The sequence below is a fragment of the Diorhabda sublineata genome, chromosome 4, assembly GCF_026230105.1.
Source record: "Diorhabda sublineata isolate icDioSubl1.1 chromosome 4, icDioSubl1.1, whole genome shotgun sequence".
Classification (NCBI taxonomy): Eukaryota; Metazoa; Arthropoda; class Insecta; order Coleoptera; family Chrysomelidae; genus Diorhabda; species Diorhabda sublineata.
Window position 1 is genome coordinate 38,195,261 of NC_079477.1, and position 13,453 is coordinate 38,208,713.

Here is a 13,453-nt window from a genome sequence, read left to right on the forward strand (position 1 = left end):
GATAAATTATGTTAGGTTAAGAAAATGAAGGATTCTATGGAAGATTATCCATTTAAGGGAAGTTTCCATGGATTAGGACGAGTATGATAACGGAAACTGCAAAAGGATTACCTAAGAGACTAGGATCGAAAAGATAAATAGTATCTTATCCACTTTTAACAGTCATAGATTTGGTTAATAAAAAGATAAATTATGTTAGGTTAAGAAAATGAAGGATTCTATGGAAGATTATCCATTTAAGGGAAGTTTCCATGGATTAGGACGAGTATGATAACGGAAACTGCAAAAGGATTACCTAAGAGACTAGGATCGAAAAGATAAATAGTATCTTATCCACTTTTAAAAGTCATAGATTTGGTTAATAAAAAGATAAATTATGTTAGGTTAAGAAAATGAAGGATTCTATGGAAGATTATCCATTTAAGGGAAGTTTCCATGGATTAGGACGAGTATGAAAAAAGGAAACTGCAAAAGGATTACCTAAGAGACTAGGATCGAAAAGATAAATAGTATCTTATCCACTTTTAACAGTCCTAGATTTGGTTAATAAAAAGATAAATTATGTTAGGTTAAGAAAATGAAGGATTCTATGGAAGATTATCCATTTAAGGGAAGTTTCCATGAATTAGGACGAGTATGAAAAAAGGAAACTGCAAAAGGATTACCTAAGAGACTAGGATCGAAAAGATAAATAGTATCTTATCCACTTTTAACAGTCATAGATTTGGTTAATAAAAAGATAAATTATGTTAGGTTAAGAAAATGAAGGATTCTATGGAAGATTATCCATTTAAGGGAAGTTTCCATGGATTAGGACGAGTATGATAACGGAAACTGCAAAAGGATTACCTAAGAGACTAGGATCGAAAAGATAAATAGTATCTTATCCACTTTTAACAGTCATAGATTTGGTTAATAAAAAGATAAATTATGTTAGGTTAAGAAAATGAAGGATTCTATGGAAGATTATCCATTTAAGGGAAGTTTCCATGGATTAGGACGAGTATGATAACGGAAACTGCAAAAGGATTACCTAAGAGACTAGGATCGAAAAGATAAATAGTATCTTATCCACTTTTAAAAGTCATAGATTTGGTTAATAAAAAGATAAATTATGTTAGGTTAAGAAAATGAAGGATTCTATGGAAGATTATCCATTTAAGGGAAGTTTCCATGGATTAGGACGAGTATGATAACGGAAACTGCAAAAGGATTACCTAAGAGACTAGGATCGAAAAGATAAATAGTATCTTATCCACTTTTAAAAGTCATAGATTTGGTTAATAAAAAGATAAATTATGTTAGGTTAAGAAAATGAAGGATTCTATGGAAGATTATCCATTTAAGGGAAGTTTCCATGGATTAGGACGAGTATGATAACGGAAACTGCAAAAGGATTACCTAAGAGACTAGGATCGAAAAGATAAATAGTATCTTATCCACTTTTAACAGTCCTAGATTTAGTTAATAAAAAGATAAATTATGTTAGGTTAAGAAAATGAAGGATTATCCATTTAAGGGAAGTTTCCATGGATTAGGGCGAGTTTGATAATGTGAAACTGCAAAGTTTATCAAAATAGTGTATTTTCCAGTTTCTAAAAACTCATTTAATAAAATTTTATGTAGTTGTTTAATAAATAACTTTAATTTTCTTTTTTTTTGTAGTGTCCATAGTTTTTCTTCAATTTTATATGTTTTTTCTTCTTTAATATCTAGTTTCACTCAATACTTACATCCACGAACTATTTTCATCTAATTATTTCCACAAATCGTGCTATTTTACGATTATTTTCTTTTTATTTATGTTTTTATATATCGATTTAATCGTTATATTAATTTCTTTACCAATTGTATCCGTATGAAAGAATTGTTGTTTATATTGGACGTTGTTATGAACATTTTAAAAGAACGCCACTGCTCCTCAAGTGAACATAACAATGCAAAACGACACAAAACGACTAAATCTAAATTCGTGACACAAAAATATTTTTACTCGCCGCTAATTTTAACCGAGACTAAGCCGCCTTCCTTATTTCTGTCATTACTCCCGTCTATGAAAATACTCAGGACCGGCAGTAAACTATGGAAAGTTAACTCTTCATTATACAGGGTGGCGCAATAGATCGTGCATTTATTAAGTATGGGCCGAGGGCCCTTTCGAAGACGGCACTCCTCTAAACACGAACGCAAATTTGTGAAAACTCTTGTCAATAAATCTGGAGTGATATTTTCCTTTAGCTGACTGATGTCCCTCGGATTGTTCATATTTGAGGTGTTCCCACAAAAAAAAATCAAGAGGCGTCAAGTCAGGGATACGTGGAGGCCAAGGGATATCACCTCTTTTGGAAATTAGTCTTGCTAATTCTGGAGTCAAACATCCGCAATATAGTGGTCGATGTTAACGGTGATGTTTCGTCCTCTTGATTGTTCAAAGAAGAAAAGGCGAATAATTCCTGTGATTAACATGAATTTCAAAAAATCTTCTTCCTCTACAACTCTATTGATCCAAAACTCATCATTTTTGGTTGTAATTTCAAAACTATTCGTGTTTTTACAGAGAGAAACTACAACACATTTTATAATATTAATGAATAATTCTCATCTTACATCTAACGTCTTTACTTATCCATAATCCGGTCCTGCAAGTAGAAAAAGAAAGTGTAAAATAAGACTTTAGGTTATAATTAGGAAACAGGGACATTTTGAAGGTATTTGGCATTATTACTTTCGTTTTATTTTTCTTTGCTTTCGGAGTATTTCTAGATTATATAAGTTTGAAAATAGGCTACCGCCTACCGTGCCACTTCTTGATATTAATTGACTAATTAGGCGTGTCTGAATCGAGAAAAACCAAAATGAGATACAGAAATTTGCGTGCACCATATCAAGCGACCTTTATGTAAAATATAATTGCTGCTGTTCACGGACTAATCATGTATATTCACACGAGTCGTTCATTGTGTGTTTTCGATTATAAATCCTTGTTGAGAAACGTCAAATATACACTTGCCGTCGTTGAATTTATTACTGTCAGTAACTAGAATAATTACAATAATTATGACATAAAAACGTTATCACACAAAATGGAGTCCAATAAAATCGTATTAGTGTGTTAATTAGAGAAATGTATTTGCTATAAATTGGAAAATAATTGCACATTTTACGTGTTTTCCTTGTCTCTATATTCCACTTTAGACTGTCGTTATTATATTTTATAAGTCAATTTATCGTGCCTATTAAATTTGAAATTTTAAATGTGTTGATGGAAATTCGATTTGTGATACAGTGCCGGCTTTATTTCACTCCGGGGCCTTAATGCAAAAATCGAACAGGCTCTTGGATACGCTAACATGACACAGCAATTCAATTTCTAACAATAAAATATAGAAATAATAACCAAACAAGAGTATTCCCATTAAAAAAATGCGAAGGTTGTCTGAACAAGATATTTTTTTCCATAACAATTTTTATTTTCCAACATAGACTTATATACAGCGAGGTCCTATCCTTTTTCGCCCTTATAAATGATTTTTTTACCTTTAAATAGGTGTTTTCGGATGCAATAACAATATTTTTGATTACCCATTTTTTCTTTCATTTTCCGAAAAATCTCCGCGACTCACTATTAATATTTCTCCGTTTCACTATTTGAATAACAGTATTCTCGCACGTATAACGATTTTTTGGTAATTTTCTATAGTGGGTTGGTAACAGTTTCATTTTGACAGCTGACTGGACGGTGGTGGTGTGAGGTTATTTCAATTTCAATAAATTATGAGTTTTATACATACAAATCTACGGTGAAGATTTTATCTATGGCAGAAGAGGCGACGACCCGCAATTCTGGTGGTGTAAATTCGAGTTCATCATCCGACATTCCGCTTAAAGGTTGAAATTTTTCGAGACAGACGTCTGTCAAACATGAATCAGTGCTACCAACCGACTACCAAACAGAAAATAGTGACTAATTAAGTTTCTTCTGTATCTGCAGAAGGAATAATTTCTTGATTATTTGAAATTCTAACGACGTGTGTCTAGATATAAAAATTTCTTATACTTGATTTTAGGTCTCTTTTCTATTATAATTTTTTTAGGATAGATCAAAATTTGACGTTTCGATTTGTTTTGGTCTTTATCAAAATATTAATGAAATATAAAAGAAGTCGAAACGTCAAATTGTCATTTGTCTTTAACAAATCATAAAAGAAACTAATGAAGTACTTCTTTACAGTAACTTAATTTTTTATGGTGTCAAAAATACATTAATATAGAAACGTATTCATTATTTAATTGTCTTATTGCACCTTAACTTGTTTAGATAAAAAATACGACAAACATTTAAGTACCAATATGTATTTTCGATCTATTTTCGTACCATAATCGTGTTTACAAGCGTTATCTTTGTTACATTTACAAAAAGAAAGGAAAGGTAATTTAAACTCTTTACATACGCAGTATTTTGTATTGCATTCCATTCAATTACAATTCGGCGGCGGCAATTCATGAACTGGTCACTGGTACTTTTTTCGACCTAAAACAGTTTCATCTATGTTAAATCCAAAATTCCATTGATGCAATTAACCATATTTATCTATTACCGAAATTGTGATAAAATTTCATAAAAGTTTGTAGACTTAGACACTTAATTATAATTCTACTAGGGGAAAAATCATTATTATACCTCGCTAACTTACAACAACTGAATATTAAATTATAAAAGGTAAATTGACGAGTACAATGTATCTGCCTGTAAGGAGGTTTGGTTTAAACAGGATACCAGACGTGAACTGATCCCTTTTTGAACCCCATTCGTTTTTTTTTTCTGGAAAACGAAATTTAAAAAGCAAGTATTAGGCACTAAATCGTCTTTGCCAACCGTTTATTCAGTTTTTTGTGTTTAAAACCACATACTGACAAAATTTAATTGTTTGGTGAGTTAAATATGACTCCGAGATCCCTAAGCAACGTCAACAGTAGATGGAAATGGGAAACGTCTCTAAAGCGATTTCCACACAACTAGCAGCCGACACCCGACAGTCTAAGATTGCCGAATCAAAAAAATCTAGTTGCCATTAAGGCATTTTGTCGTGGTTAAATGATATAATAGTGGTTTTAACATTATGCGCGAGAGAAGAAATAAGAGAAGAAGAATATGGATGAATTGCGACGAGTCAAAGGTCATTTATTTGATCAGTCGTGGGACAATCGCCCCACAATAGTCCTCGGATTATTATTCAGCCTTCCGACAATTTCGACGAGATGTTTTCATTGGTAAACAGTGGAGATAATGAGTCCACGTGGACTGACGGTTTGTTAGAATTTTATACGAGGAGTATTTAGAGTAAATTTAGTGATGCGGCGACACTAAATGACCAGGAAACAAAAACATTTTCATTCTTTGGAATTCACAATAAAATTTAATGTACGCATAATCCACTGTATAAATATTATTGCATTTTCGATTTTCTAAAACGCTAGTAGTAGAAATGACCTCGGTTGTATATTTCAATACGAAATATGTGTAGCTATTAAATATTACATTATTCCAACTTTACGTTTCATTAATTTTTGGTTGTTGAGTTAAAAATACTTGGACTAGAATTTACCACATTAATTATTTACAAAACATCGTATCTAATTACTATCCTATATTAGTTATAGTTATCTTTGAAGAGATTAAATATTATTAATAAGAAAAAAATTGTGTCCACCTGTCGATTTTAACGACCATCTGCATTTCGATGGCGGGTCCCGGCACGTGGCCATTTTGCCGTTCCAAATTTGAATCGTATATGATTAAATTAAAAAAAAAAAAAAATGTAAATTAGTCTTATAGATCAGTTCTAACAGAACGAAATTCATACAAAAATACAATCCGGTCTTAAAGCAATTGATAAATCCTTTTTTTTACGTATTTATAAGAAAAATACCTGCCCTTATATTGAAGAACTGATTAATGGAACCCTGATTTAGGGATTAAGATTAGAATTGAAATGGCAATTGGTGTGGTGTCGAAGTCATCACAGTTTTATCTTTAGTCTCTGAAGACGATAACTTGGTTATCGAAACGCGCTTCAGACAGTGTAATCGTTAGTGTTGGTGTAGTGTTAGTGTTCAGTCTCGTCGAAACGCGCGTCAGACAGTGTAATTTTGTGTGTTGGTGTAGTGGTGGTGTACACAGTGTGTACTAAAAATAGCAGATCATCGGAAAAAATTAGACGAAAGATGCAGTAGTATATATGTCTGAAAATAACTCCACCATGATATTGAATTGATTGCCCTGTTTTGTAAACTTAACACAGACTAAAATGATATCATATTCATTATGTACAAAACTATTTCCTTTTCCGCAATGGTGCAATTGAAAACATTAAATTTGTATCATCAAGTCATTAGTCTCATCGTTTCATATAATCCATTCACATTATGACATAAAGGGTTTCATTAGGGATTTATTTGCCTCTTACAACGTTGATATTAGAAGAGGTTCGTTGGGCTTAGTTAATCTAACTTGTCCTTTGTCTTTAAAATTATACGATTACGGAAAATTCGGACTTTGCTTGCGATACATTCTAGAATATTCGAAACAATCTAATTGATTATAAAAGAGAAACGAAAACTTCCAGACTTGAGTTTAATATATTCGTCATTTCCCACGCCAAGTCCAATATCTCATTTCAAATTTGATGGAAATATATAGTCAAGGGGCCGTTGAGCACGTTCGTGTGAGTGCTGGGCACTTACAGATGACGTGGTCTGCGGTTTCATCCTCCTTCATGCTCCAACGGCACTCCGGACCGTCCATGGTGCCCCTGGCGTGAAATTGGAGTCTTAGATGACGGCGTCTATTCAATTGTCTATATATGGACATCTCCGACGAGCCTGCCTTGCAAACAGACCTCTGAGAACACTTTTAGCTACACCGAGGATGGGTTCAGCGCATATCGATGAGTTAGTCGATCCCAGTCAGGCGAGTGAGTCCGCCTCGTAGTTGCCTTTATTACTGGAGCTATCGAACTGATTTTTGTATCTTTCTTGCACTCTAGCACTAGCCTAAATCATACAATCGTCATGGCTTGTACGGCAGCTCCGCTGTCTGAGTAGATTGATCTTGTGGCGTCGATTGAGTATTTTACCACATCGGTTTAGAAGACGGCAGCGCGCTTTCCAATCGCTTATTTTGAGATGTTTTCCGGTCAAGCCATTCCTCCTGAAGCTGCTCCAGCTCAGTGTTGTGTGTCTTCAAACCTTTATTGTTAACGATAATTCAACTATTATCTCCAAAACGTCAGCTGTCGACGTTTGAATTCATTCCTTTCAATGGTTTGTTTCCAAAAACAATCTCCGATTGTTGATCAAGGATTAACCCATGTCCACGTAGGTTAATATTTGACCATGTATTTTGTTTAATAAGTATCATTAATGAAACTTTTCTCGGTATCCAGTAACAACAATGAAAGTAGATGCCCACGCAGGGCTCTTTACTATCTAACGAACACAATAGTAGTCAAGTATACGTACTCGAGGTACCGTACTAATCCCTACTACCATCATCTAGTAACGCATTCATTCCTATATTTGCCAAAATGTACGTTTTACGTTTTTCCGAATATTTTTTGAACCAACTCTCGTTGGTATTTAGACGCCGTAAACACAAACATAATTGTGTGTTGTTTTCAAATAAATTAAACAATGATTATTGTAGCAGATGAACTATTTTCGGATATACATACATTAGTTGTTTTTACCGTGATTTAATCACTGCTATTTCCGAATAACTATTGTTTGACGACCCTTTTAATGTTTTTTTCTTTTCTGTTCCAGCTGTTCCTCACCTGCCACCTTAGAAAACGAGCAGTCTTTGTATTCCACTTCTTACTTGACTCAGTGCCTTTACTGGCAAACAGTATCGGACTAGCAGATAAGAAAAGGTAAGGTAATTGGCCCAACAAACACAAAAATATATTTATTTTTTCACGTCACCTCCTTTTAGCTTAAACAAAGTTCAGACATCACCTCTTAATTGTTGGAAGGCTGCCGTCCCAAGTCTAGGAACGTAAAATAACTCGAGGGGACTAAATCTGGCAAATATATACCGATTTTCCTCAGTTTTTTCAGAGGTTTTCCTACAAAACTTCTTGCGCTATTACATCGCTCTCATTTGAGGTTTAAACCCCACGTTACAAAAGTTTTCGCGCTCGCATTTTCATATCCTAATTGTGATGACTTTAAGAAGTGGCGTTTGGTGATGTACTAAGTTGGGGCCGCCAGTTTACAAGCTGAAATGGCGCGCACCTTATCGATCCTGTTTTTTTGTAGCCAGCTCCAAGTCTATTAGTTCTCATCAATCAGATGCTTCAAATTTGACCAGTTTTCACTACAGATTCCTCTCTAATAGAGTATTTTCTTTCTTCAAAAAATACCCAAAATTTGTTGATTTTGATTTCCTGTACGGTATTGTACGTTATGTACCTCAACTTTTATTTTTTCCAAACTATCTCTTCGGACAAACGAAATTTTAACAAGTTTTCAAAACGTGTCAAGAAAGCGTCGAAAGAAAAGGTCTTGTCACGTCCTTTTCAATTCATTTAATCACCAAATATGAAAACCTAAATAATAATTTGTCAAAAATTCTATATATTATTTGAAAATTGAGTTAATATCACATCTCTAAAAAACTGAAATAATTCAAGTGCAAGGGACATTATAAGACACCAAATATAACTCCGAATTGATTACAATATATGTGAAAAAAATTATTTTTATTCAAATAAGACGAAATCGTATCATTTTGTGGTAAAATCGAGTCAACACGATGGACATTTTACACTAAGGAATCGGTTCTTTCGCGACTGATTTGTTTCATGGATCGAGGGGACTTAACCTATACCTATACCATAAAAACCATATATTTTCCGTATGTCTTCGTTTCTTCATATTTCAAATTCAATTTCTTTATTTTTTCTTTATGGCGGAAAACATCTTATGATGTCTGAACTAAATACGAATACAGCAACAGCATAGAATCCTACAGCTTTTTTATTGATTTATAAAGTCCGCGTTTTTGTTATGGATTGGATAAAAATGATTGTTATGTAAATAAATTTTAGATTACGAGGTCTGGCTATCAAATAACGAGCCTAGAGGGCGCCCTAGACGGGTGGGGTATCTAAATATCTTGTCTATGTACGTCCCAATCTCAAATTTCTCGTTAAATTGAAAATAACTGCAACTGAGTGCTATAAATTGCTGCAAGAAGCCTATGTGGACAATTCTCTATCTCGTGCGCGTGTTTTTGAGTAGTGTAACCGTTTTAGTGATGGCCGAGAGTGCACTGAAGATCACCAGGTTGCCCTGTGACTGTTTTAACTCCGGAAACAGTGACCAAAATCAACCAAATTAGATCGTCGAAGTTGGTGCCAAAAATCTGACTCCTGACCAAAAGCTGTTACGTCAACGGGTCTGCTTCATATTTCCTTGAAAGGTTAGGAAAAGATCTGCTTTGAAAGGGACCCCATTTGAGTCGATGGAAGCGGCAAAACAAAAAAATACAGAGCTCCTGAAGGCACTCACCAAAGAAGACTTCCAGCACTGCTGCGATCAATGGAAAAAATGTTTGGAAAGGTGTGTGGCAAGGGGATGGGAGTTTATTGAAGGGGGGCATTCGAATGTAGAATAATTTTTATAATAAAACCCTTTTTCGTAACCAGTATCGATATTTATTATAAAAACTTTTACATTTCAATTTAATATTATCGTTTTGGCGGGTTTATCAGTACAATTTTTGAACATTCAAGAACAAATTAATTAAATCAATTGTGGAAATATCCAAATTCAATTTTCCCAACCTCACAAAAGTGCTCGAATATTTAATTTTATTCACTTTTATCAAAAAAACCAATCGAAATTTGTATCAAAACGTTAAATAGATGTAGGTATTGACTTTACGAAACACCGCGCGTATTTATCACGTTTTCGTAGTTTCCCGAGCGGAAAAGCGGAGAAATCGATGAAAATTGTCTTAGACGAAGCTTTTAACGAACAACTGTGCGGTTTGTGGTAATCGGACTAATTACGCGGAGCTTGATAAAAAGTTAAATTTCTAGATGTAATGAACGTACGCCACTGTATAAATAAGTTAGTGACATTTAAAGAGAGTTATTGCGATAAGAAAATGAAGAATCACGCATTCAACGTAAATATTATCTAATATGATAACAACAAAAAAGTGATAATTCTATATAGCGGAAGTTGCGGCGCCAACAACGGGTCATAATTACATAACTGAAAAAAAAAAAATGTTTATTCGCGTTATTCCTGCATTTCATAATCATCCGTTTTGATACAACGAATTCGTTTTTAATGTGTGGTAAATTTTTTGTATGCAGAAAATCATTTCTTAACGACTTCAGCTAAAGATAGGACTGGGCTACGGGAAGGTCATGGAATATATCCTCAATTGGGGAGAGTACGATTTCCGCGGCGATTTAACAGCTTAATTAGGCCAAAATAAATCGAAAATGAAGAATGAAATTTTTCGATATATCGCTTCGTTTTCGAGATATCGATACTTAAAGTTTGATAATCAAAAGTTAGTTCAAAATTGGCTTTATTTGAACAGATGGCGTTCAATACTTCGTTTCAAATGAATATTTTATTAATTCGAATTCAATATGAATCTTTTTATAGCAAAATGAACAATTTTTGATATAACTTAAAATACGATAAATACATAAATAGTTCGATGGCTTTCATGAAGAATTTTTGGTTGTTTTTCATTATTTATAAAATAAAAAAAATATTTAATGATAGTTTGAGGATTTAATTAGTAATTTAATGTAAAAATATCCTATTTCGAGCAAAAAGTACTGAGTTCTGAATGCTTTCCAAAAATTTATTTTCGTTTGTTTTATAATTGAAAAGCCAGACTACTGTAGTATTTCACAATTATCCTGAAAAAGATCTCTAGCAATTATTTTTGGATCATATTTTTAATGACAAAATCATCCGAATAAGAAAAATTCTAAAAATCATTCCAAATCCACCCGCTCCGAATTTATCAGCCCCCAATCACCTCTCTTCAAACTCACCCGTTCCTCGCGTTCTGTGGCTTTTGGGCAGACCAGGATCCAGGGTCGGAGCCCTGGTGAGGGCGAAAAAAAATTTTCTTAGACGTCAATTTTGGCTATAAAAAATTCACGATTTTTGAACTTTTTGCACTCAAAGTGCACCACGAGAAGATTAGGTTAGGTTAGGTTATGTTTGGTTAGGTTTTTCCAGCTTCAAGTGTCGATATCTCGAAAACCAAACGAGATATCGAAAAATTTTCTTCTTCACTTTCGACTTATTTTGGGTCGTTTCTTTGAGCACGGGATATATCTCTTGCTGTAACCACGTTCTTTTTTTATAATTCTCAAAACTTTGGTTGAAAAAAATCCCGTAGCTTTTTGACATACTTTAGAGGGTTAACATTTACCGAATCGTGCGTCCACTTTCCAATAAATGCGGGCCAATTACGCTCTTTTGAAGCTATTTGCGCCAAAATCCGTCACTTTTAGAAAACGTAAACGTCTTTGGTCCTTTCTCAAGTCTAAAATATGAAATATTATGTCATTTCATTTGAGCAACAGTTGGCTTCGTCTGAGTTGGAAATGCTATTAAAATTATCAAAAATAATCGATCATGATTTTTCTCAAAACTGAATCATTTACCTTCATTTTTTTGTACCAATTGTTTCTTAATAGGAAGCAGAAAATTTTCAAAAAGTTGTTCTCAAGTTTTTTGAATATTGCCACACGTAATCATCCTACGGAACCCCATCGCACACATGCAAAACAACCCAAGCCCTGCAGGGAAAAAGCATGCTATATCGGGGCCCTCCGAAAAAAAAAAACGTGATCCATCACTGAACCTAATTGGAAACTCAACCCTAACGAACGTCTCCCTCATCTAACTTTGTAGCTTGTTGTTGAATTTATTTTCATCGTCTCTTTTGTCTTTTGATTTTTCCCCACTGCCCTAATGTCTGTTTTTGAATATTTTATCCGCTTTTTCATAAGTTTCAATCACCATAAACAAAATTTGTAGTGGTAGTAGTAAATAATTTGAATATCAAGAACGGTGTTACAAATTCCAATTTTTATAATAAAAAAGTTTGTTAAGGTCTAGCTGATAACTAAGCCACACTTGAACTTGGTAATATACCCGAAAAAGATGTTGATGAGCAGCCAATAGAACTTGTTTTTTACTTTTAGTAATTTTAACGAAACAAAACTTTTTGAAACTTTATATCTCAGAAACGGTGGCTCGTAGGAGAAAAAGTAATAAGACGTTTTTTGTAGATAATTTTATGATCTACAATTTTTGTCTGAGGTGTTTTTATGGTAAAACTTACCGTTTTGCTGAAAATCACGAAAAACTCATTTTTTTAACCTTTGACCTTGAATAAAATTTTTTCAAATTGTATTTTATTAAATTTTTGAGTAATTATATCTCAGAAATAGTGGCTCGTAGGAAAAAAAGTATCGATACGTTTTTTGTGGAGAATTTTATGATTTACAAGTTTTGTCTGAGGTATTTATATGATAAAACTCACCGTTTTGCTAAAAATTTTTACTAACTTTTTGATTCATTATATCTCAGAAATAGTGGCTCGTAGGAAAAAAAGTTATAAGACGTTTTTTGTAGATAATTTTATGATCTACAATTTTTGTCTGAGGTGTTTTTATGGTAAAACTCACCGTTTTGCTAAAAATTGCGAAAAACTCATTTTTTTAACCTTTGACCTTGAATAAAATTTTTTCAAATTGTATTTTATTAAATTTTTGAGTAATTATATCTCAGAAATAGTGGCTCGTAGGAAAAAAAGTATCGATACGTTTTTTGTGGAGAATTTTATGATTTACAAGTTTTGTCTGAGGTATTTATATGATAAAACTTACCGTTTTGCTAAAAATTTTTACTAACTTTTTGAGTCATTATATCTCAGAAATAGTGGCTCGTAGGAAAAAAAGTAATAAGACGTTTTTTGTAGATAATTTTATGATCTACAATTTTTGTCTGAGGTGTTTTTATGGTAAAACTCACCGTTTTGCTAAAAATTGCAAAAAACTCATTTTTTTAACCTTTGACCTTGAATAAAATTTTTTCAAATTGTATTTTATTAAATTTTTGAGTAATTATATCTCAGAAATAGTGGCTCGTAGGAAAAAAAGTATCGATACGTTTTTTGTGGAGAATTTTATGATTTACAAGTTTTGTCTGAGGTATTTATATGATAAAACTTACCGTTTTGCTAAAAATTTTTACTAACTTTTTGAGTCATTATATCTCAGAAATAGTGGCTCGTAGGAAAAAAAGTAATAAGACGTTTTTTGTAGATAATTTTATGATCTACAATTTTTGTCTGAGGTATTTTTATAATAAAACTCACCGTTTTGCTAAAAATCGAGAA

The 13,453-nt window shown here is 33.0% G+C and overlaps 1 long non-coding RNA gene across 1 annotated transcript in view; it reads left to right on the forward strand.

Annotated features, from left to right (window-relative positions):
- Positions 1–10,611, forward strand: part of LOC130443430 (uncharacterized) — a 91,978-nt gene extending 81,367 nt beyond the window's left edge. The window contains exon 4 of the long non-coding RNA XR_008909842.1: positions 7,825–10,611. This is a non-coding gene — a long non-coding RNA (uncharacterized LOC130443430). The remainder of the gene's footprint in view (positions 1–7,824) is intronic.
- The last annotated feature ends 2,842 nt before the right edge of the window (positions 10,612–13,453 follow it).